Raw genomic sequence first — 21,803 nt, 5'->3', positions numbered from 1 at the left:
AATGGGCTGTGGCTCTAGGCTGGTTCATATCCTGGCTACTCCATCTACTCACACTGTGACCTTAGGCAAGTTACTTAAATGTACTAGGGCTTTAGTTTCTTCAACTGTAAAATGGAGATAACAGTAATACTTACTCTTTTAAAAAATTTATTTATTTATTCATTTATTTGACAGAGAGAGAGAGAGCACAAGCAGGGGGAGTGGCAGGCAAGGGGAGAAGCAGACTCCCTGCTGAGCAGAGTGCCCAATGCAGGGCTTGCTCGCAGGACCCTGGATTCATGACCTGAGCTGAAGGCAGACCTTTAACCAACTGAGCCACCCAGATGCCCCAATATTAACCTCTTAAGTTGTGGTGAGGACTGAGTTAACACCTGTAAAGCTTACACAGCAAACATTTTATAATATTTGGTGTTATAATGATTATTCCTTAGAGTCTAGGTACCCTTGGGGAACAACTTGGAAAGAGACATCTGGCACTGTGGGAGCTCCCATAAAGCCACGAAACAGGTTTTATTTCTAGTCAGGGCTCTGCCACAACCTTGCTACAGTCGTGGGCAAGTCTCTCTGTGCCATTTCCCCACCTGTAACATGGGATAATCATAATCCCTGTTCTAGTTTGGAAGCAAATATGAAATAACACGTATGTAGGAATGTTTCTAAACATTGAACAGTGCTTAAGTGCTGTTTGGTAAGGTCTATTATTACTATTCAGAGAATGAGGTATTTCCAGGTTCCAGATAAGTCCTACAATTTCTCATGCTGTTTGAGTAGGTCCTGGCTGGGTGGTTATTGCATTTGAGATAGTGAGAGAGAGAGAGAGAGAGAGAAAGAAATGCAAAAAGCAATCTTAGAATAAAGATTTATTTACAGATATATTAAACCAAAACCTGTGTGTTGTGAGGCTTGGTTATGTATCAGATCAAAGAGGTCATAGCCTTTTCAAAAGTCTCCCAGAGACCATTAGTATTTCTGAGAAAGTAAATGAAATCAAGTAACCAGAGAGCAGGGGAAAGTGGAGGGCCAAGAACACACTCATACCTTGCTACATCCTGAGCTGCCAGATGCCACTTAACTGACTTGTTCCCCAACTGTCCGTAGGACCAGGGTTGAGTGTCCTTTGCCTCCGCGGGGGTAACTCGGGATTTAGCAAGGCCCACCGAATCGAATGCACTCATCTGTGAATTCATTTTAAAGCACACTGCTTTTTATAATTGCTCCAGCCACCAAGTTCTAAACTAAGTAACACTTGGCTTCTGTAATATAAAGATGAACTTTTTTGATAATTTTAAGGAACAAGTCATATTTTAGAAAATTTGGATGGTGCAGAAACACATAAAATTAAAAGCACCTGGGGCACCTGGGTGGCTCAGTCGGTGAAGCATCTGCCTCTGGATTGCAGCTCAGGTCACGATCTCAGAGTCGTGAGATCGAGCCCCAGCTCCAGCTCCGTAAAGGGTGTGGAGACTGCTTAAGATGAAATAAGAGCACCCAAGTCTTGCTGCCGCCTGAGATTACTGATGTCGTATGACAGTGTTTCCTTCACGCCGTCTCACTAGGTACATCTGCATTCATGAACACGCACCTAACTACAAAGCAGGGATTCTTCTGCATATGCAGTTTTAGAGCCCACATTTTCTTTTGCTTAATATTCGTAGATGAGAGTTTTCACGGGACAGCGTTCAAGACCAGCAGTGTGCAGGACAGTAAGTGGCAGCAGCTGTTGGCAGTGTCCGAGCAAGCTGTTCGAATGAGCATTACGTACGCTAAGGGAGTCTGGAGGCCAGTTGGTATTAATTCCAGTACAAATATGCAATGTCTGGCTGCCTTGGTAGGGACATGCAGGATATGTGAAAAGTAGTAAGGAACTGTGATCGTGGATAAAGGGTGATCAATGCTGATCATTTGTTTCACGAAGTAAATGTGAGGCGACTGACATTTAGTCAGGGACTTCAGTAGACAGCAAAGAGGTAATGGGATCAGGATTTCTATTTTCAAATCGAAAGCTTGCCTGGCTGTGACAGGCTGAAATGTTGACAAACACGCTGCCTTCCACTCTTTAAAAATAGTAACCTTTGTTTCCCACACGGAGGGCATTTCCTAAGGTCAGACTGAGCCTCTTCTGCAGCTGGACACACAGCCGATCGGTGTGTGGCCACTCATTGCCCCTTCTTTGCATAAATGAGAGAAGTCGAGCGAAGGACATAAAGCTGGAACCATCTGCCCACTTCAAAGCATGAACCTCAGTGACGTTAGAGGGCAAGTTGCACAACATAAAACAGAGGTTTGCTTCCTCAAAGACTTTTCAAGAGCATGCACTGCATAGCGTAGAGTTTCTATCCTATCTCCAAGAGCAGACGGGGGCAAATACACTAGTCAGCATTCGATAAAGGCTGTTAGCAAATAAAGAATAAACAGTCCCAAAAATATTTAGAGAGGAGGAATGTAACTACTCTGTCTAAAAACCTTAAGATTTCTGGTGAAGATTAAGGGGGTAAGGCATGTGTGAGTGAAGAGAAGCACAAACTGAATCAGGACAACATTGAGCCAAGGAAAGAGATCTTTATGGTGTTCATTTTTCTGCAAAGTATTGAATCTGGGATTGGATTGTCTAAACCCCCATAGCCCCTGGTGACTTCTGGAGTGTGTCTGTAGTTCTGTGGTGAGCAGGGGAGTAGACTTGAGGTTTTAGGAGAGGAGAGGGAGCTGGAAGGAGAGAGGGATAATAACCCGCCATGCCTCCACATTCAAGACAACAGCAGTGGCTCGGCTGACGCTCACCAGTCATGTACCAGATGCCAGGTGCTCCGCCCGACTGCACTGGAACTCTCGATTTGATCCTGGAACACTGATATAGGGTAGGTCCTACATTGGGGACGTTGAGGCACGGAGGTTAGATGACTTGACCAAAGTCACAGACTAGCAAGTGGTGGAGCTAGGATCTGAACCCAGGAAACGGGAGCTCTCCACCCTCAGCTTGACCACTCTGGGGTACCGCAGCGCTGACCGCCACTCAATGTCTGTGGAACTACCTAATCTCCAGCAAGTGACTCCATTTCCAAAGTCTCAGTTTCTTCACTTTAAAAAAGCATAATAAGGGGCGCCTGGGTGGCACAGAGGTTAAGCATCTGCCTTCGTCTCAGGGCGTGATCCCGGCGTTCTGGGATCGAGCCCCACATCAGGCTCTTCCGCTATGAGCCTGCTTCTTCCTCTCCCACTCCCCCTGCTTGTGTTCCCTCTCTCGCTGGCTGTCTCTATCTCTGTCGAATAAATAAATAAAATCTTTTAAAAAATAAAAATAAAAAATAAAAAAGCATAATAAAAATCATCTGCCCACCACAACATGGCTGTGACAACCAAAAGAGACATGGGAATGCATGGGAATGCCACTTGTACCATAGGGCATGCTTTCCGTCTTAAATTACTTTCATTATTACTGATGAAAGAGAAAGAAAGAGGGCACTATTTCTTCATTCTGAGGTTTGTTCTTTGTTTTGTATGAACATTTTAATTTTAATAATCAACATCAGGCAATGGAAGTAACCGATATTCACATTAAGCATTGAGGAAAAGCAGAAAACATTCCCTCTCTCAGGAATCGGTGATTAGAAAGAAAAACAAAAACTGATTATTTTGACAAGGCAGTGACTTAGAATGGCTCTCTGGGGGGCTCTGTAGCCCCCGTGATAAAGCCTGCTCTCACTGCTGGCAGGCATTGGACCCTCCCTTTCTGGAAGTGGAAATGAACTCTCAAGGATTTGTGGCTCTCCAGATAATGACTTCCTGTTCCACAAAAACAAAGCATAGCAGGGGGAAATCACAGCCTATCTCTGGTCCCTATTCCACATGTTAGGGTTATTCTCAGTCCAGTCCAAAAAGAGGCTTCTCCAGCTCCGGGCCTCTAAATCCTCAACTGTTAATTGGATGGACAAAACTGCCAGAATTTAAAGCCAAGGTTAGATAGAGTTACCTTTGAGCAAACTCACCCTGGACTCAGATCAATCTGCTGGGAGTCATTAAACTCCTGAGCAGGGCCGAAGTCTTTGATCCATATACTTCTATCACAGTACGGCACAGGCATGATCTCTTTGTGTTTATTTTCCCACTCTGACCACTACATAACAGGCTTTTGAAGTGAATTATGCTGGGAACTTCATCTAGGAAGCTGGGAAAGTTGGGAAAAAGGAAAAAAAGAACATCTCAAGAAATTAAGTGACAGAAGGTCAAGAAAGAAGAGTTTAGTCATCTACTATTAAATGAATTCTTTTTTCAGTCAATCTATACACATCCAAGTTTTATTACAAAGTATGATGGGCAGAAAATACAGTACTTCTTATACAGGAGGTGGAAACAGAAGGAAAGGGTGAAAATTAGGTTTAATGTACTCAGGAAGCAAGAAAGAAAGTCATAGATGTAACACTCCACTTTCGGGTGCCTTTGAAGTTGCCTTCAATGGAGGTTTGCCATTGTGGTTTCACAGCACAGTGTTAACATTTTATTACGAGCCCTGTGTACAATCAGTCCTGTGATAATAATACTTTAAAAAGAAAAAATGGTGGGGCACCCGGGTGGCACAGCGGTTGGGCGTCTGCCTTCAGCTCAGGGCGTGATCCCAGCGTTCTGGGATCGAGCCCCACATCAGGCTCCTCCGCTATGAGCCTTCTTCTTCCTCTCCCACTCCCCCTGCTTGTGTTCCCTCTCTCGCTGGCTGTCTCTATCTCTGTCGAATAAATAAATAAAATCTTTTAAAAAAATAAAAAGAAAAAAAAGAAAAAAAATGGTGATTGTACATTTCTGCAAGGGGAAAGCTTCCTCTCCACTGACCATGGAATGTCACAAAACCTAGAGGATAGAGGAGAAGTTAAAAAGTTTTCAGAAGGAACTGATAGGAATGGGTCTAAAGTCTACCAATCTGTAATCTTATTAATTACACAGAAGGTTAAAAAACTTTCTTTTTAACACAAGCAATCCACGGTCACTGAAGAAAATGTAGAAGATACAGGCAAGGGGGGCAGCCCAAGTCCCATGTTTACCACCATGATAAGAGACATCTGTGCTATTATAAAGGTTGATGAAGGAGAAACTGAAAATAACAACAGCCAAAAGTGTCCACAAATTAACTGTGGGACTCAGGTAGGGCTCATGGGACACAAAACTGTGCATGGCACTAGGATCTGGTGGTCACTTTGAAAAACGAGCCTGGACTTTTGTCCTCTTCCGCAACTCCTCTGAATATCTGTGGAATATTACAGAAGTTATTCACACACGCGTAGAATAATGTGTTGTACAAGAATACCTTGTGAGACCATCACAATAAATGAAGAAAAAGTAAAATTAAACACCCATTAGTAATAAAAACTCTCAGCATACTAGAAATGGAGGACAATTTCCTCGATCTGGTAAAGGGCACGTATATAAACATAAAAAAAACTCAGCTAACATCATAATGGTGAAATATTGAATGTTTTCCCCCGATTTCACTGCATGCATGACAACACGGTAAGGGAATGAAAAGCAAAAGAAAGAGATAAAACTGTCTTCATGGGTGGCATGATTGCGTACTCAGCAAATCCAAAAATATCAACAAAATCATAGAAGCAATGAGTGAATGCAGCAAGGTGGCAGGATACAAAGTCATTACTTTAAAAAAAAAAAAAACTAATTATATATCTAAATACTAGTAACAGGGGCAGCACCTGGGTGGCTCAGTCAGGTAAGAGTCTGCCTTCAGCTCAGGCCGTGATCCCAGGGTCCTACGAATGAGCCCCAGGTCAGGCTCCTTGCTCAGCAGGGAGCCTGCTTCTCCCTCTCCCTTTGCAACTCTCCCTGCTTGTGCTCTCTTGCTCACTCTCTTGTGCTCTCTCTCTCAAGTAAATACATGAATCTTTAAAAATAAATAAATACTAGTAACAAATAACTGGAAAATGAGATTTTAAAAATTACAATGTCATAAAAATTTCAAATATACAGAGTAAATTTAATGAAAGATATGTAAAACCTCTGTGCTTGAAAACCACAGAACATTAATGAGAGAAATTAAAGAAGGCCTAAACAGTGGAGAGATTTCATGTTAATGGATTTGAAAACTCAAAATGTTAAGATGAAAAAGTTTCTGAAATTGAATTATAGAGTCAAAGCGATTCCAAAAAAATCCCTGGACTTTTTTACCCCTTTGGTAGAAATTGATAACTGTCACTTTTTATCAAAGTCTGTCAATAGCCAAGATCATCTTCAAGAAGAAAAATGTTGGAGGGCTTATATTAACTAAATTTTAAGATTTACTATTAAGACTCAGTAATTAAGATAGGATAATAGGAAAGACAAATAAGTTAATAGAAGAGACTAAAGAGTCTAGAAGTAAACCCATTATATATACTCATTTGGGTTTTGACAAAGGTGCCATAGAATTCAGTGAGGGAGGAAAGTTCTTTTCAATAAAATGTGCTGGAGCTACTAGACATACATATGGAAAAAAACAGACCTTATCCTTTTCTTCTCTCTATATATACAGAAATTAAAGTGAGAAAGATCATAGATCTGAGAGCCAAACTTGTAACACTTCTACAAGAAAACATAAAAAAACATTTCATGACCTTGCAGGATGCAGTGATTTCTCAGGACACAAAAAGCACTACCATGAAAGAAAAAAACTCAATAAATTGCATCATATCAATTTATTTACCGAGATATCACTTAAAAAGTTAAAAGGCAAGCTACCAAGAAAAGACATAGCCAGAATAAAGAATTCCCACAAATCAATAATAAAAAGCAGAATAACCAATAAAAAAACAGACCCTCCTAAAAGAAGCTCTATGAATGGCCATAGAGCACATGATAAGGTGCTCAACACCACCAGACACTAGGGAAGTGCAAACTGAACTACAGCAAGATACGACACATGCACTAGAAAGGCCAAAGTTGGAAAGCATGATAATATCACGTTATAGGCTAGAGAACAACGAGATCTCTCTTTGATTGCTGGTAAGAGTATGAAGTGGTAAAATCACTTTGAAAAATGGTTTAGCAGCCTCGAATAAATTTACACATTCACCTAACTTATGACCCAGCAATTCCACTACCATGTTTACATGCGAGAGAAGTGAAAAATATGTCCACAAATAGAGTTGTTCAAGAATGTTCATAGCAGCTTAATTCATTACAGTAAAAAACTGGAAACACCCCAAGTGTCCATCAATAAGAGAATGGAAAGCCAACTGTATCATATTCATACAACAGAGTCCTACTGTAGCGATACACCTAAGTGAACTGTTTAGACATACAGCAACATGACAAATCTTAAAACCACTACCTGAACCTCAGAAGTTACAATCACACCATCACTTACCCTGGTTCCATTGATTCATTTAATCTCATATGAGTCCTATAAAGTAGATACTATTATCCATCAGTTTTAACAATGAAAAAGATTCACAGAGGGAAAATAATAGCCAAGATCCTATTTACTCATTCATTAGTTCATTCAATGTGTACGGAGCATATACTGTTCGCTAACAGGTGGTGTGTCACAGGCTGAGGACAAAATGTTAGCAAAACCAGACACAAGACTTAAATCCTGTCCTTCCACTATGTACCACCACCAGGTACGGCGACAGGCCCTACATAAAAAAAAATGAGTAAGACACTATCACTGCTATACAATTACGATACAATACAAAGTGCTCTTATAGGTATATGCAAAGTACTGTGTGAACCCCAAAAGGGAAATGACTGATAATTCTGCCTGAGTTGGTTGAAGCCAAACTGGCAAAGGGGCTGACATTCCCATTGGTAATATAACAGCAGACAGAGTGCTTTCAGGCGTTGAGAAAGAGTAGAAAGAGTTCAAGATTTGGAACTAAGTCCTCCTGGTGGGGATGCTGGCTCATGTGAGTAACCATCCAGCAACTTGAGGGATGGTTGTGGGAACTGGAAATAATACCTAAACATCTAACCACATGCAGAAGAAACTCAATTTATAGCAGCCTTTAGTTTTTGAACAACTAACTGGTGTTAGTCATACTGCCAACAGACATCTCCTATTGCAGGTGGTGCGTCAGTCTCCAGAAAGGCTTACCTCTCAAAACAAGGATGTGATTACCTTTTAAGGCTGAAAAGCTTAAGACTAGACCCTCGACCCACACAGTGATTTGCTGGCTTTTGATCTCCCCCTCACTTGAACATGACTTGTGCCCAATATACGCCATGAGATTGTGTTACGCGTAGTTGGCTCTCTCGGTTTAAGTGGCTTATACAGGGTTAGAGGCCAGGACCCCAAAACACTTGGACTAGTGGGAACAGCAGCCACCCTGCATTGTGCCTTTTCGTACAAAACCACTCAGAACACGCACTTGATCGCTGCCTCCTGTGCGCCCAGCTCATAGCAATGCTCCCTTTGACCGGCATCACGCAGCCCTATCCGTCTACGGACTCCTACAACAGATGCTAGTGCTAAGTATTAAATTAATCTGAGAGAGACAGCCTAGGAAGGGAGGGCCAAAGTGGCAGAATTTTCTCAATACACAGAGGCTCTTCCTGTGGCGCCTGCATCCAAGATTTTAATCTAGATAATGAAATAGGTTCGGTGTCCCTTCTGATGACCCAGCAGGTTAGTGGTGCTGAATATCAAGGCATTTACAAAACAAGAGGTCAGAAGTTGTTTGCGAGGCTGAGTGGCTCTTTATTGACATTTCCAGCCCAGTTAGAATAATTACAGCGAGAGTGGCCCTGGCACCAACCTCTCCTAACCACACAGGTTTCTATGTGCACCGTTGACTGATGAACTGACGCAGAAGGGTGTTTACATTATTTAATCATCAGAGCAAACACTGCAAACAGCTCTGCAAGGAGCACGGTACAGGGGAGAGAGCAGGCTTGCACTGGACCACAAATGGGCTGTGGGTAACGTCAGGCAAACGGTTTCCGTTCTCCAAGCCTCAGGTCCCTCACCTATAAAATGGGATAATGACGCCCTGCAGGATGTTGTGAGCGTTACAGAGAATGTAGGCAAGTGCCTGGCATAATGCCTTGCACGTACCAGACACCTAATAAATGGTTGCTTCTGTTATCATAATTAATGGAAGGCATGGCCATCGAGAGTTTTGGGGGAGCCAAGAAGAAGATATATGCTACGAGTTGATTGCTTTTGTTGGCTAAGGGCCATGTTAAATGGCTCGTAGCCTGCTTAGGTGGAGTGGAGTTCAGGGAAGGGTTGGTGTGGGATGGGGAGGGGGTGGGTGAGTGGAGGATAATAGGAGAGACAAAGAGGGGAGAGAGGGGGAAAATCAAGAGCTTTCAGGAAAAGCACATATATCTTGTTACTAGACTATAAGGTATTTGAAGGCAAAGCCCAGGTCTTACTTTATGTACTTTTTACCCTGTTTCTGCTCATTATTACAAGCTCTCTCAGCATCGAACATAATACCTGACACCCAGCAGACAATGGGTAACTGTTTACTGATCCACACCTGGATCGGCACCGACTCGCACTCGCAGGTGTGGCTCTGACTAAACAGGAAAAGGAAACGGACAGTGGCGGTGTGGGACAATGGTCGAGCAGTGGTTCTGATAAGCAGAAGTGCCCTTCGTCCCAGCCGCTGAGTCACTGCGCCATCACACTGACAAATTGTGACAGGTTCCATTCACAACACCAATAATGATATGAGGTCATTCCCTCGACAAAGCAATAAGCCCCAGATAAAGGCTCCAAATCTTTTTTTTTTTTAAAGATTTTATTTATTTATTTGACAGAGAGAGACAGCCAGCGAGAGAGGGAACACAAGCAGGGGGAGTGGGAGAGGAAGAAGCAGGCTCATAGCGGAGGAGCCTGATGTGGGGCTCGATCCCATAATGCCGGGATCACGCCCTGAGCCAAAGGCAGACGCTTAACCGCTTTGCCACCCAGGCACCCCAAGGCTCCAAATCTTAACACGGGAAAGGTCTGTCTCAGTCTGTCACCTTCTACCCCAGTTAGCATATCAGGTATGTGAACTATTTTACTGTCCCGTCCTGGACTAGGCATTCTACATACTCTTTGTTCATTAATCCTCGTGACAAGGCTATGTAAGGTATTTAGTATAGTTTATCGGTGAAGAAAATGGAATTCACAGAGGTGAAGTAACTTGCCTAAGGTCAAATATCAACCAGGCTTCAAAATCATAGACAGAAGGACGTATATATCAAAAGTTTTCACACACCGAGTACATCCATGTAACCAGTACCAGAGGAAGAAATAAATCCCCTTGTATCCTTTCTTGTCATGCCCCCTCCAAGGGCAGCCCCTCTTCTGACTTCTCTCAACTCTATGAGTTTTGCCCGGAACACTCCAACCTACAGTCATTTCCCCTTCCACTGAATTCTTAAGTTTTTCTCCTCTGTAATTTCCCGATACCTTCTTGGAGTGTCAGTTATTTGTTCTGTTACATACCTTGTCTTTCTAATTATGACTGTTAGAAGCACCTTGAGGCCCGGTTTTATACTTCTTTACATCCCCTAGCACGCCTAGTATGGAGAACTTACTTCACAGTATAATGTCCCTAACAGTTACTTTCTGCTCTCTGTGTATCTGGCACTGTTATAAGCACCTTACTTGGATTATCTCATTTAATCTTTCCAACAACCCAGTGAGGTAGGTACTGCTGTTTTCTCCCTTCAAGAAATGACAAAATGGAGGCACAAAGAAGTAAGCTGCCCAAGGTCATACAGCTAGGGCGGGATAGTCGGGATTCAATTGAAGCATTGTTACTCCAGAGAATGCATGAATTGGAGGGCTTTCATTATTCTGTTCTCTTTTCATAAAATTTTTATTCAAGTGTAAAACACACACAGAAAAAAGACAACATAAATCACATATTTAAAGTTCAACACAGTTTGCATAGGGGGAGAAAGCGACTATGGGGACAAGTCTTCAACTAAGCACTGGGATTCAGCTCCTTCATTTCCAACACGGAAGAAACTTACATCAATTCCCTGGACCCTGAAAAGCTATTATAACACCCCTCTGATAAAAACCACTGGCTCAGGGTCTGCAAGCTTCCTTATCATTTTATCAAGGGCAGAAAGAATCATCCTGATGTCACAAACAAATTGGCTACTCTGTCCCTTCGATGTTCCCAACCAGGTTCCTTGGGCCAAAAATCAGTCATCATATCTCAAGCTGTGATGATAAAAGTTGTATTGAGCAGGATGTTGTCAACCAAACCAGGAACCTTGGACAAGAGTTCTGGCTGACAGCACATGGCAGTATCCTTCTTTGCGATGAAGACTGGGATAAAGCTCTGTGGGAACAGACCAGCACCCCATTTGTCTGGGGCACAGCCAACTACTGTGGCAACAACAGCCCTGCAAGCAACACAGTTATGGCACGTAACAGTAACCTGGCGTCAGGCATGTGTGTTCCCACGTCTCTGCTTTATGTTCTGACATGGAAAACCAACAGAAATGCCCAGTAACGGAATATCTTTCTCATCAAATGCCAGACCCTAGAAGACTCTTGCTTCTTCCTGCTACCAGTGAGTTCTTCGTTTTTTTCCTCCTAATTTAATTATAGAAAAATAAACTGTGACTTTTTTTTTTAAAGATTTTATTTATTTACTTGAGAGAGAGAGAGAGAGAGAGAGAGAGCGTGCACACAAGCAGGGAGGAAAGGGAGAAGCAGGCTTCCCACTGAGCGGGGAGCCCGATGCAGGACTAGACCCCAGGACCCTGGGATCATGATCTGAGCCGAAGGCAGATGCTTAACCAACTGAGCCACCCAGTGCCCCAAACTGTGACTTTCTGACAATTACCTTTTTTATTTCCTCCCTGCTTTGAGTCCTCACTCATTTTATGCAAGAAAGAATCCCCAAACTCAGAAGAACGGTCTCAAATAAAGCATCAATGTAGACAGCTTGAAAAAAAAAATTTTTTTTAAATAAAGTTGAATGATTTTTACAAAACGAAGACACTTGGATAATTCACACCCAGATCCAGAGACAGAACATGATCAGCACCCCAGAAGACCCCTTAGTGCCCCCCATTCTAGTTACTAACTGCACCCCTGCTCCCCCAGGGTATTTGCTATCCTGACTCTTCACACCATATATTAATTTATTTATTACTGAACTTTATATAAATGAAATTATATAGTATGTCCTCTTTATACTGGTGAGATTCATTCACTTTGTTGCACGTGGAGTGTTAATTTACATTTCTATGTCATACTGCATTTTCTATGCTGAAGTGTGTGGATGTGATGTGACTGATTTATGTATTCTGGTGTTGATGGACAGTTGATGGATTTCAGATTTCATTAACCGTAGTTAATGCTCTGTGAACACACCTTTTGGTACATAATATGCGTGCGTTTTTCTTGGGTACGTAACCAGGTATGGAATTGTTATGTCACTGGGTATGTGCAGTTGATCATACCAACTTACCCTCCCATCTGCAGTGTTTGAGAGTTCTGCTGACTCTAAATCCTCACCAACACCTGATATTGTCTGTCATTTTCATTTTATTTATTTTTTAAAGATTTATTATTATGAAGTTGTACACCTGCTGGTTATTTGGGTATAGGTCTTTTCCAAGTACCTTTTCAAGGCTTTTGTCCATTGGGTGGTCTGCTGTTTTAGAGTGGATGTGTTCCTTATATATTCTGGATACGAGTTCCCTATCAGATAAATCCACTGCAAGTATCTCCTCTCATGATGTAGCTTGCTTTTAACTCTCGTAATAGTATCTACTGGTAAACAGTCTTAATTTTAATGTAGTCTAATTTACCCATTTTTTCCTTTATAGTTAGTACTTTTCGAGTCTTGTTTAAAATGCATTTTTTAGGGGCACCTGGGTGGCTCAGTTGTTGGAATGAAAATGAAACTGAAAATGGTTGACAGCACTAGAAGAAACCATCTGAAAGTCCTTGCCAGAGGCCCAAATTCTGTTCTACCCCCCCTTCTGAGTATGGCTTTTCAGCTTGATTTCTGTTTTTCCTTCAATTCTGCGAGCACACCCTTCCCCTTACCCCTCCATCTCCTTCCAATAAACTCTCCTTCTAAAAAAATGCCTAATTAGCCAGAGTCTATTTCTGTTGCTTACAACCAAAGAATCCTACTGAATCCTGCATTCACTCTCCCTATAGTGACCTCATCTATTTTTATATATGGCACTAAACACAGAAGTACAGCTTGACTAGTCACACTGTGCAAACAAGAAATCTCACCTTCTTGAAACTCAGTCCTCATCCTTTCATGACTGAAGTATGATTTAAAAAAACTATGATAGCTTTCTGACATCCCAGGGCTGGTTGTGCCATGACACTCACATTAAGAAAAACAATGTCATTTTCAACTCATTGGCTCCTATAGGGAAATGAAGAAGGGGAAATCTAGCTAAAACTGCACATTCTCCAATAAAGCGGACAATAAAAAGGTACAATAGAGCATTAACCCCTTAACAAAGTATCCAGCAAAGACAGCTCTGCAGCTGTGCCTAAGCATGATAATTACTACCCTTCTTTGCTGATGGCTATAATAACGAGTACTGATAATTTAAGTGGAAGAGCAAACAATACGTCATTGTGTAGAGTATTATTTAAATAAGGAGCACTTCTAAAAATTAAATTATCCTGAATAGGCAGCGTGGGGGAAAGGGGTGACAATCTGTAGAAACGCTGTTATAATGGGAAGGGTGTTTGGGGAATCATCTCAATAATCACGTGCTCAGGCCCTTCATGTTTCACAAAATTAAGAGCACAGACCAACGTTAACAAGAGAGATTTTTAAAAACAAACAGAAACTATAGCTCCGAATGAGTCTGAGCTGGCAAGTCATATTGCACTGATGCAATTGTAACATCAGGCATTTCTGGATTACACCTTTTGGAAATGTTTTAGAAACTGTGGTGTTTTCTTCAGCATGACCTTAGTGGTGGCAAATCATTCCCTGAAGTTGACTGGGTTTGATTTCTCTAAAACATTCAAAACTCAGAGTCAAACCTGGTGGGTAAATTTCTTTAAGTATATTTCCTTCTTAAAAAAACATAGCGTGGGTTTCAGAGTTAGAGAAATCTGTACTCTGACACTTCCTGGTATGTGATCTTGAACACAAGACAGTCTACTTGAGTCTCCATTTCCTTCTACATAAGAAGGGACTAACGGTCTTTCTGATGGGTGGGGCTGATAAATGAAATACTGTATCTGAAGCTATTGTATCTTTAGCTTTTACTCTTGTGACTAAGGAAGGAGAATGGCTTTTGTCTGTCCAGTGCAAACTGGTTCTGAAGGGACTTCATAAAAAAAGTTTACAGATTTTAGGCATCACCATTAGTGAATGACAAGACTTGCAATGTCTCTGGATTTAGGCAATCCAGCTCAGACCCAGAAATTATTTTTAAAAGGATTCTAAGAACAAAACACAATCATAGGGTCCAAGTACTAACGTTGGAGCATTTATGCGCAGAGCCGCCTGTTGGTGTCAGAGGAGACCCAGACACCCATGTTCTAATTCTGAATCCATCCGTAGCAATGCCCATGAAGGGGCCCATGAACAAAGGGTAGCTGCTGGTGCAGAGAAAATGGAAAGAACTGATGGAGGAAACAGAAGTTCTCAAAGGAAACCAGATTCATCTTTTACCCACAGACATATACGCTAAGGGCCTGCGGGAGGATCGGGGCAGAATGGCTGCTTTAATAGGCTGCATCTTCAAAATTCAGAGGGCGGGTTTCTAGGATGGTGCTAGCCAGGCAGAATTGGCTGGTCTTCTGATAGTGAAGCTTTGTTTGGTTCAGCAACGGGGTTAACAATCTTTCCTTGGCATTTGCCCAAAACCTTACTCTGCCCTACTTCCGTGGGAACAGAAATAGGTCATCAAACACCCAAAAAATCTGGTTACCTTGACCCCTGGTTACCATGGCCTCTTAGTGTCCTTATTGATAAAATGAGAAAAATTACACCTACCTCATGGTACTATGTGTATTAAATGAGATCTCAAGAAAAGCATCATTATAGTGTCTGACACATAGCAGTTGCTTGATAAATAAGTAATTACTCACTTTAAACAAAGAAGGAAATACCAAATGTTGCAAGTGAACTGCTAAGAAGATAATCTATAGATCAAGAGAAAAACTTAGTCTAGTCTGGATAATTCTATAATTTGCTGAATCTTGGTTTTGAATAATTGCTATTATATCTTGAATGCATATTTTCTCTAAATATTTTCTCTATACCTTCTTGTTTTATCTACATATATCTTAAAATTTTGCTTAGTTAAAAAAATTAAAAATCACTTAACCCATCATCCTTGAGAAAATCTATTCATAAATATCCAGGTCTTGTGCTCTGCAGATCTAACCTTTTCTTTGAATTACAGAGCTAGAGGATGAGGTTCCATAGAGGATGGATATTTAATAGATGATGAAATATTCCTTCAGTCAATCCTCTGGACCAGGTATGGAGTTCAGAGGTCTGAATCTGTTTCGATCATGACGGTGTATCTAAGAGCATACAGTTAGTGGAGGAGTTCTCCTTCAGAGGGGAAAAATAGGAACTGTTCATTCTGTCATCATTGCCTCTTTTGCATAATAGATGTGTATTTCCTATGGCCAGTCAGGGATAATGTGCCAAAGACCGGAAGAGACTGGGTCAAAGGTGTCATTATCTTGTTTGAGAATCCTCCATGCAGATGACCACCCTTACATTTCAAAAACAATGGCTCTCAAATCATTTGATGTCCATGGTTACTTTGGAAGGGCAATAAACAAAAAGACCACACATAGAGGACCCTGAATTAGGCCTGGAAGACCTGTCCCTCTGCCACTCAGAGAATTCATTTAACACCCTTGGGCCTCGATTTCCACATCTAGAGAGTGAGGGGGTTGGATCAGATAACCCTGAATTTGTCTAGTGTTTAAAACTCTATTAATTTATACCCACTCTTCCACTTTTCTATTGTGAAAAATAGCAATGAAACGCACCCCGCTTTCACCAAATGAATTAAGACATTGCTTTGATGAGACAAATGAAAAAAATAATAAAATATGAATTCATGTTAAAGATAAAAATATGTACAGTGCCATCCTGCAGTCATCCCCAGAGATGCTCTTTCTCACCATCTACGGTAACGACAGAACAGTATCTCTGAACCCCCAAAATAGCTCATTTAATTACAACTTACAAACTGTCAAGTTTCTAACCAGAGCTGCAGACAGACAGGGTACTTGCTTCCCACTAATTGTGGTCAACGCGTGAGCAGCTGATAGCATCAGTCGCAAGTGGTGACGTTTAAGTTATGTTGAACTGGGAAGCAGAATTGGCATCCAACTGCAGAATGGCCAGGGGTTATTCATGAGCTAATCATGGCTAACATTCTTGAGTATTTACTTTATGCCAGCACTTAAAGTCATGTGCTTTATATATGTTATCGAATGTTTGATCATCCCCTGTACTGTGTGGTCAGGAGACCAGGGCTATGGCAGCTCAGGGTTCTGGCCATGCTATTCAGTGGCATTATAATGACCACTCTTTCACAGAGGAGCTGGACAGGGGCACACCTGTTTCCTTTCTCCTGCACCTTCTTTCCAGGACCAGTGATTCACATTCCTCCCTCTCAAGCCCTTGAGTCCTGAGCGATTGGACAGCTGAGAAAGTTTGATACTCGACCTGCTCTTTGACTTCTTACAAGTGTTTTCCTCTAAGTGCCAAATGGTTCAATGACTACTGCTGTCTTCCATGAGCAAATATACTGGTACCACTGGTATCCCTAGAATGCTTATTGTGTTGGACATTAGTTCACATGGTAGGATTTGAGCTAACAACAAGACATGTTGCAGACTTGGAGAACAGGTAAAAGGGGGCCCGGAATTTAGATTATCACTTCCTGGAAGACACAGCTGAATCCGCATTGCTTTGTGCACTGCACTTGCACTGCACCTAGTTTTGTATCCCGCCATCGACAGGTACAGACCAGTATGGTACAGTGGAAAGAGCAATGGGATAGGAGGGAGTAAAGAACAAGGTCACAGGTCTCCATTACCCCCATTCCTGCCCAGTCATCTCTGCTCTGCTCTCCTCTCCCCACACTGGAATAGAACCCTGATATTAAGAAGTACAAAATGTCAAGGGGTGTTTCTAACTCAGGAGGGGCAACGAAGAAGAAAAAAGGCTGAAATCTCTTTATCGGATTAAAACACTAACAACTTTTATTTATTTTTTTTTTTTTAAGATTTTATTTATTTATGTGACAGAGAGACAGCCAGCGAGAGAGGGAACACAGCAGGGGAGTGAGAGAGGAAGAAGCAGGCTCCCAGCAGAGGAGCCCGATGTGGGACTCGATCCCGGCACGCCGGGATCACGCCCTGAGCCGAAGGCAGACGCTTTAACGACTGCGCTACCCAGGCGCCCCTAAAACACTAACAACTTTTAAATTCACACTATGTGCCAGGCACTATGCAAACAAAACTTTTCTTAGATGATCTTGTTTGCTTCCCACAAACTAGGCTTTCTGAGAGAGACATTCTTATTGACGCCATATAAAGCCGAAGTAAATGAGGCACAGAGAGGTTAAATAACATGCCCAAGCTGTACAGGTAGGAAGTGGCAGAGCTGAGATTTAAGACAAGCTTTGCCACTGAAAACAAAGGGATTTGCTTTGTAAAGAGTTGTGTGAATGTGCTAGAAAGGGGCAAATTCCTAGGAAACCAAGAGACTGCTTGGAGCAGACCTTCTCTGGAACTAACTCGGAAGGGGATATCAGAAAGGAAAACACCACGTTCCCACATACTATCTTTGTTGAGTATATCTTTGTAAATGAAGGAGGGGTCAATTAACATTGTCCAGTGAGACACATGAGCCTGACGGCTTGGCTACTTGTCAACCCAACACAGTTATTTCCTGGTCTTTGGCCAACATGGCATACCATACTGTGTCTGCCTAACGAAGTGAGAAGCAGAATGGACACACGTGTGTGTGGGTGTGGGTGTGTGTAGGATTTGTGCAGTGTGGGCGCAAAGCCCACAGGCACACCTTGCATTCTTGGCTAAAATTCCTTCCTCCTCATAAAGAAGAGAGATTATGTGATTGTTTTAGTCCTTCTTTTCTTCCTGGAATGGCTTTGGGAGGGATATAGTCTGGCTGGGGCTTAAGCTCTCAAGGGGACCAAGCACAAAGGCAGGCTACCAACACCCTCTGTGTCTGTGGGTTTGGTGAGAAAGGGAGGCTGCGACAACAATGTGGGCAAAGGCTGTCCTTTGCTGCGAAAGCTGAACTCTCTAAGGAGAGGAGCCAGAAGAGAAACTTCACCTTATCTCAACCGTCCAGACTCTCTACCTCCACCTGTTCTCAAGATAAATTGAAGATTTGTTGAAGCTAGAGAGTTCATGCTCTCTACAGAAACGTAATCAGTAAATCTCCCCTAAGTCATTCCCCCTACAAACTGCACACTCAGTGAGACCAGAAGGAGTTGTATTTTCTAATTCTAATTCTAATTTCAACTCCCCCCCATGCCTCCTGTACCTGGTTGATGAGTGAGTATCCATCACACCTCCAACCCAAGGAATTCTTGCTTTTCCCTCCCGGCAGCATCTAGTCGAGGCTTGCTGCTTAAATGTGCAATGGCTAGCTCTGGTTTCCTAGTGGAAATGCTTGTACTGATCATAACTGTACTGGTTTACAGGAACCTACCAATCCTCTTGAAAACTGGTATCCTTCTGGTTTGTAAAGCAAAGAGATTTCTGGAGCCCTGTCAACTTTTTGTGTGCTTATAATCACCTTTTGGTTGCAAACCTTTTGTGTTTCCATTACTCAACACTTAAGGTAAGAATTCTGTTTCAGAAACATGTCCTTGCTTATGAAGCCCATCAGTCAAAAAAAGGACACTTATGGACAAATTAATTAAAAAGATAGAACCCCATGATTTCAATGTTCTTCTTGCTATCTTGTCCTCATTTCTCCCTCCCTCTCTCTTTCCATTTTTCCTTTTTTTTTTTTTTGGTCCACCACTTTCATTCTGTATACTATCCTCTATAACCTCCTTCCAGGACCTTGCTTTAGTTCATGGGTTCTGTCACAAAAGACTAATCAATCCAATCAAGGAAAGTTAAGATCTGATCTCATGATCAGATCAATGACAAGAATCCAGGGTTTTTTGTTTTCATTTCTTACAGCATATTTTGGGTGTGGGGTGGATGGTAGAGAAGAAAAACAGGATAAGTAAATCTGAAGATCCTTAAGGGCAGAGAATGTCCTGTTATCATCTTTGTACCCTCCAGAAAGCCTAATGCAGCACCGTTGAGCCTTCAACAAATGCTTACTGAGGAGCTCCTATGCAGAGTCAATGGTGAATAACATAGACTTGGGTGCTTGCCTCCCAGAGTCCTCAGTCTCAGAATGAGAGAGAAAATTGGAAAAAAACCAAACAAACAAAAAAACAATCCAACAAACAACCCCCCCCCACCAAGAAATAGATCATTACAAACTGTGCTAATTGTGATGAAATAAAAGAACAGACTTAGTAGGGAGCAAAAGCCAGGAGTTCTGCTCTACCCCGGGGCAAGGGTGGGGAGGGCTTGGGGGGGAGGTCAGGGAAGGCTTCCCTGAGGAAGTGACACTGAAGTGGAGACCTGAAGTATGAGTAGGAGTTAAGGGAGCTACAAATTATAAGATCTTCAATAAAGCAAAGGCTTTTTTCTACTTTTCAAACAACTGGAGTACCACTTTTTGTGTGTGTAGGAGAGACGTGAATGAAATGTTAGCAATTCATCCACATCTTTCATTCCACATGCAATGGAATTAAGAATCCCCATATGAGCTGCCCAAGGTCACTAGACCTTTAGGGGTGCCTGGGTGGCTCATTTGGTTAAAGGTCTAGGACTAGACCCCCAGGGCTGCTGGCTCCCAGCCTAAAGCCCTTAGGACTACACCACAAGAACAGAAGTTTCGGTGGCCACGCCAGACTTAAAAAGAAGAGCTCAGGGAACTCTGAGACATAGACGTAGGGCTTATCCCATATTCAAATGGTATGTAGTGGGTTGGGGATAAAAGATATTTAAAGGTGAACTTTTAAATTTTTGTGTAAGATTTATTTATTTATTTGAGAGATAGAGAGTGCACACGTGTGAGCGAGCAGGCTGGGGGTGATGGCGGGGGCAGATGCAGAGAGGGAGGGAGAGGGAGAATCCAAGCTCAGCGCAGAGCCCAATGCCTGGATCTCACCACCTCAAGATCATGACCTGAGCAGAAACCAAGAGTCAGGTGTTTAACCAAATGAGCCACCCAGGCACCCCGAAAATGGAACTTTTAATAAAAGAATTCAGTGCTGCTTCTGCAGAATGGCTGGATATGTTCAGGTATTTCTGACCAAAATGTTTTTGTAAACCAGGAACAAAGAGGGAACCAGGCAGATTTCGCTGTCTGCATGCAATGTGAAAACAGTACTGTTGTGGCAATGTGATCCAATCAATTCAAAGCGATATCTAAGGTCTACTGACTTCACCCATTAGCCCAAGAAGAACTACAATGAGCCCTAAACTCTAAGCTTAACCACACCTGAGAAGCAGCCCTGAGTTCATAGGCCTGGCAGTTTCTAAATGCCTGTGACAGCTCCTGGCGAGCTAATACCGCCTAAGCAACTTTCCTCAGCAGCTTCCCCATCTTCGTTCCTCTCTTTACAACACTGCTACACCAAGACTAACACCTCCATTTCTTCGTCTCCGTTAGCTTGCCTTCTCAGTACACAACAAAGATCCAGAGTTGATTAGAAGGACTGGTGAATACAGAGGGGAAAACCTCCATTCTGGTCCACTCCGGCTTCTCCAAACTGAGAAGTGAACACAACATGGGCAATAATCCAAGAGCTTCACCACCACCCTATTTGTTAAGCAAAGACGGTAAGAGAAAGGTTTCCAAAAGCTGCCAGGGGGCGTCTTTCACAAGAGAGGTCTCAGGAAGAAGGGAGGAAGAGATACTGTTGAATACCACTAAACCTCAAATCCTTCCCCACTTCACACCTCTTCAGGAGACAAAAGATTGGAAATGTCCCTCCAATCAAAACAAGATCTCTCTCTGCCTTTCCATGATTCTTAGCCCCTGCTTTGTGTTGGCCTCTTTGTCTCTGCAAAGAAGCTGCTTCATTGAAACATCACAGGGGGGGAAAAAAACCAACAGTTGTCCCCCAGACAATGAAGTCGCCTGCACACAGGCATTTCCAACGTAGGCAGGAGGCAGGCGACAAAGCCTGCAGAATTCTCAACCTGTTGCTATAGTAGCAGAAAGAATGTGATTCAAGCAGCTCTGCTGAGATCCATATCCAAATCCCTCCAGCTCTGAGAGAGAACATTAACCCTTCGCTGCCCCTTGTTGGGGGCAGAATCACCTGGGAAGAACCTTACATTTGTCCTGGGCACTGGATATCGCAGTCCTAGCATCCACTCACTCGCGCATTCACCCAATATCTATTTATTTAGATTCTCTTGCGCTGGGTCCTAGGTTGTCAGTGGTAAACAATGCAGATGTGGCCCTTGGCAATGAGCAAGAGGAGGAGTAGGATATTAAACCATTGCTCAAACCACAACAGATTATGCAGCATTAGTGTTCTTGGGGAGACACATGAGGCTCTCAGCAAAGCCATCACCAGAATGGAAACAACCTATGCAAGATAACCAGCTCGTAAATTAATTGTAACAGACTCTACATGGTCTGGGCCACTTATCTGATTGTTTGCATGTGCTAATCCGACAAGAACACCACTAGAAATGCCTGTTCCAATCATATCATGCCTCCTACAAAGCATTAATTTGAATGAGTTTTTTAATCAAGTCGGCTTTCCACATAAAATAGAAA

General features: G+C 42.4%; 1 protein-coding gene and 1 pseudogene across 7 annotated transcripts in view; one reads left to right on the top strand and one right to left on the bottom strand.

Moving 5' to 3' along the window:
* The window catches only part of STON2 (stonin 2), a 173,771-nt gene that overhangs the window by 30,630 nt on the left and 121,338 nt on the right, over positions 1 to 21,803 (bottom strand). The gene's annotated exons all lie outside the window — the stretch shown is intronic.
* On the top strand, positions 2 to 11,444 carry LOC113270425 (gametocyte-specific factor 1-like; annotated as a pseudogene).

This window comes from Ursus arctos, unplaced genomic scaffold (assembly GCF_023065955.2).
Source record: "Ursus arctos isolate Adak ecotype North America unplaced genomic scaffold, UrsArc2.0 scaffold_25, whole genome shotgun sequence".
NCBI lineage: Eukaryota > Metazoa > Chordata > Mammalia > Carnivora > Ursidae > Ursus > Ursus arctos.
This window is presented reverse-complemented; position numbering and strand designations above follow the sequence as displayed.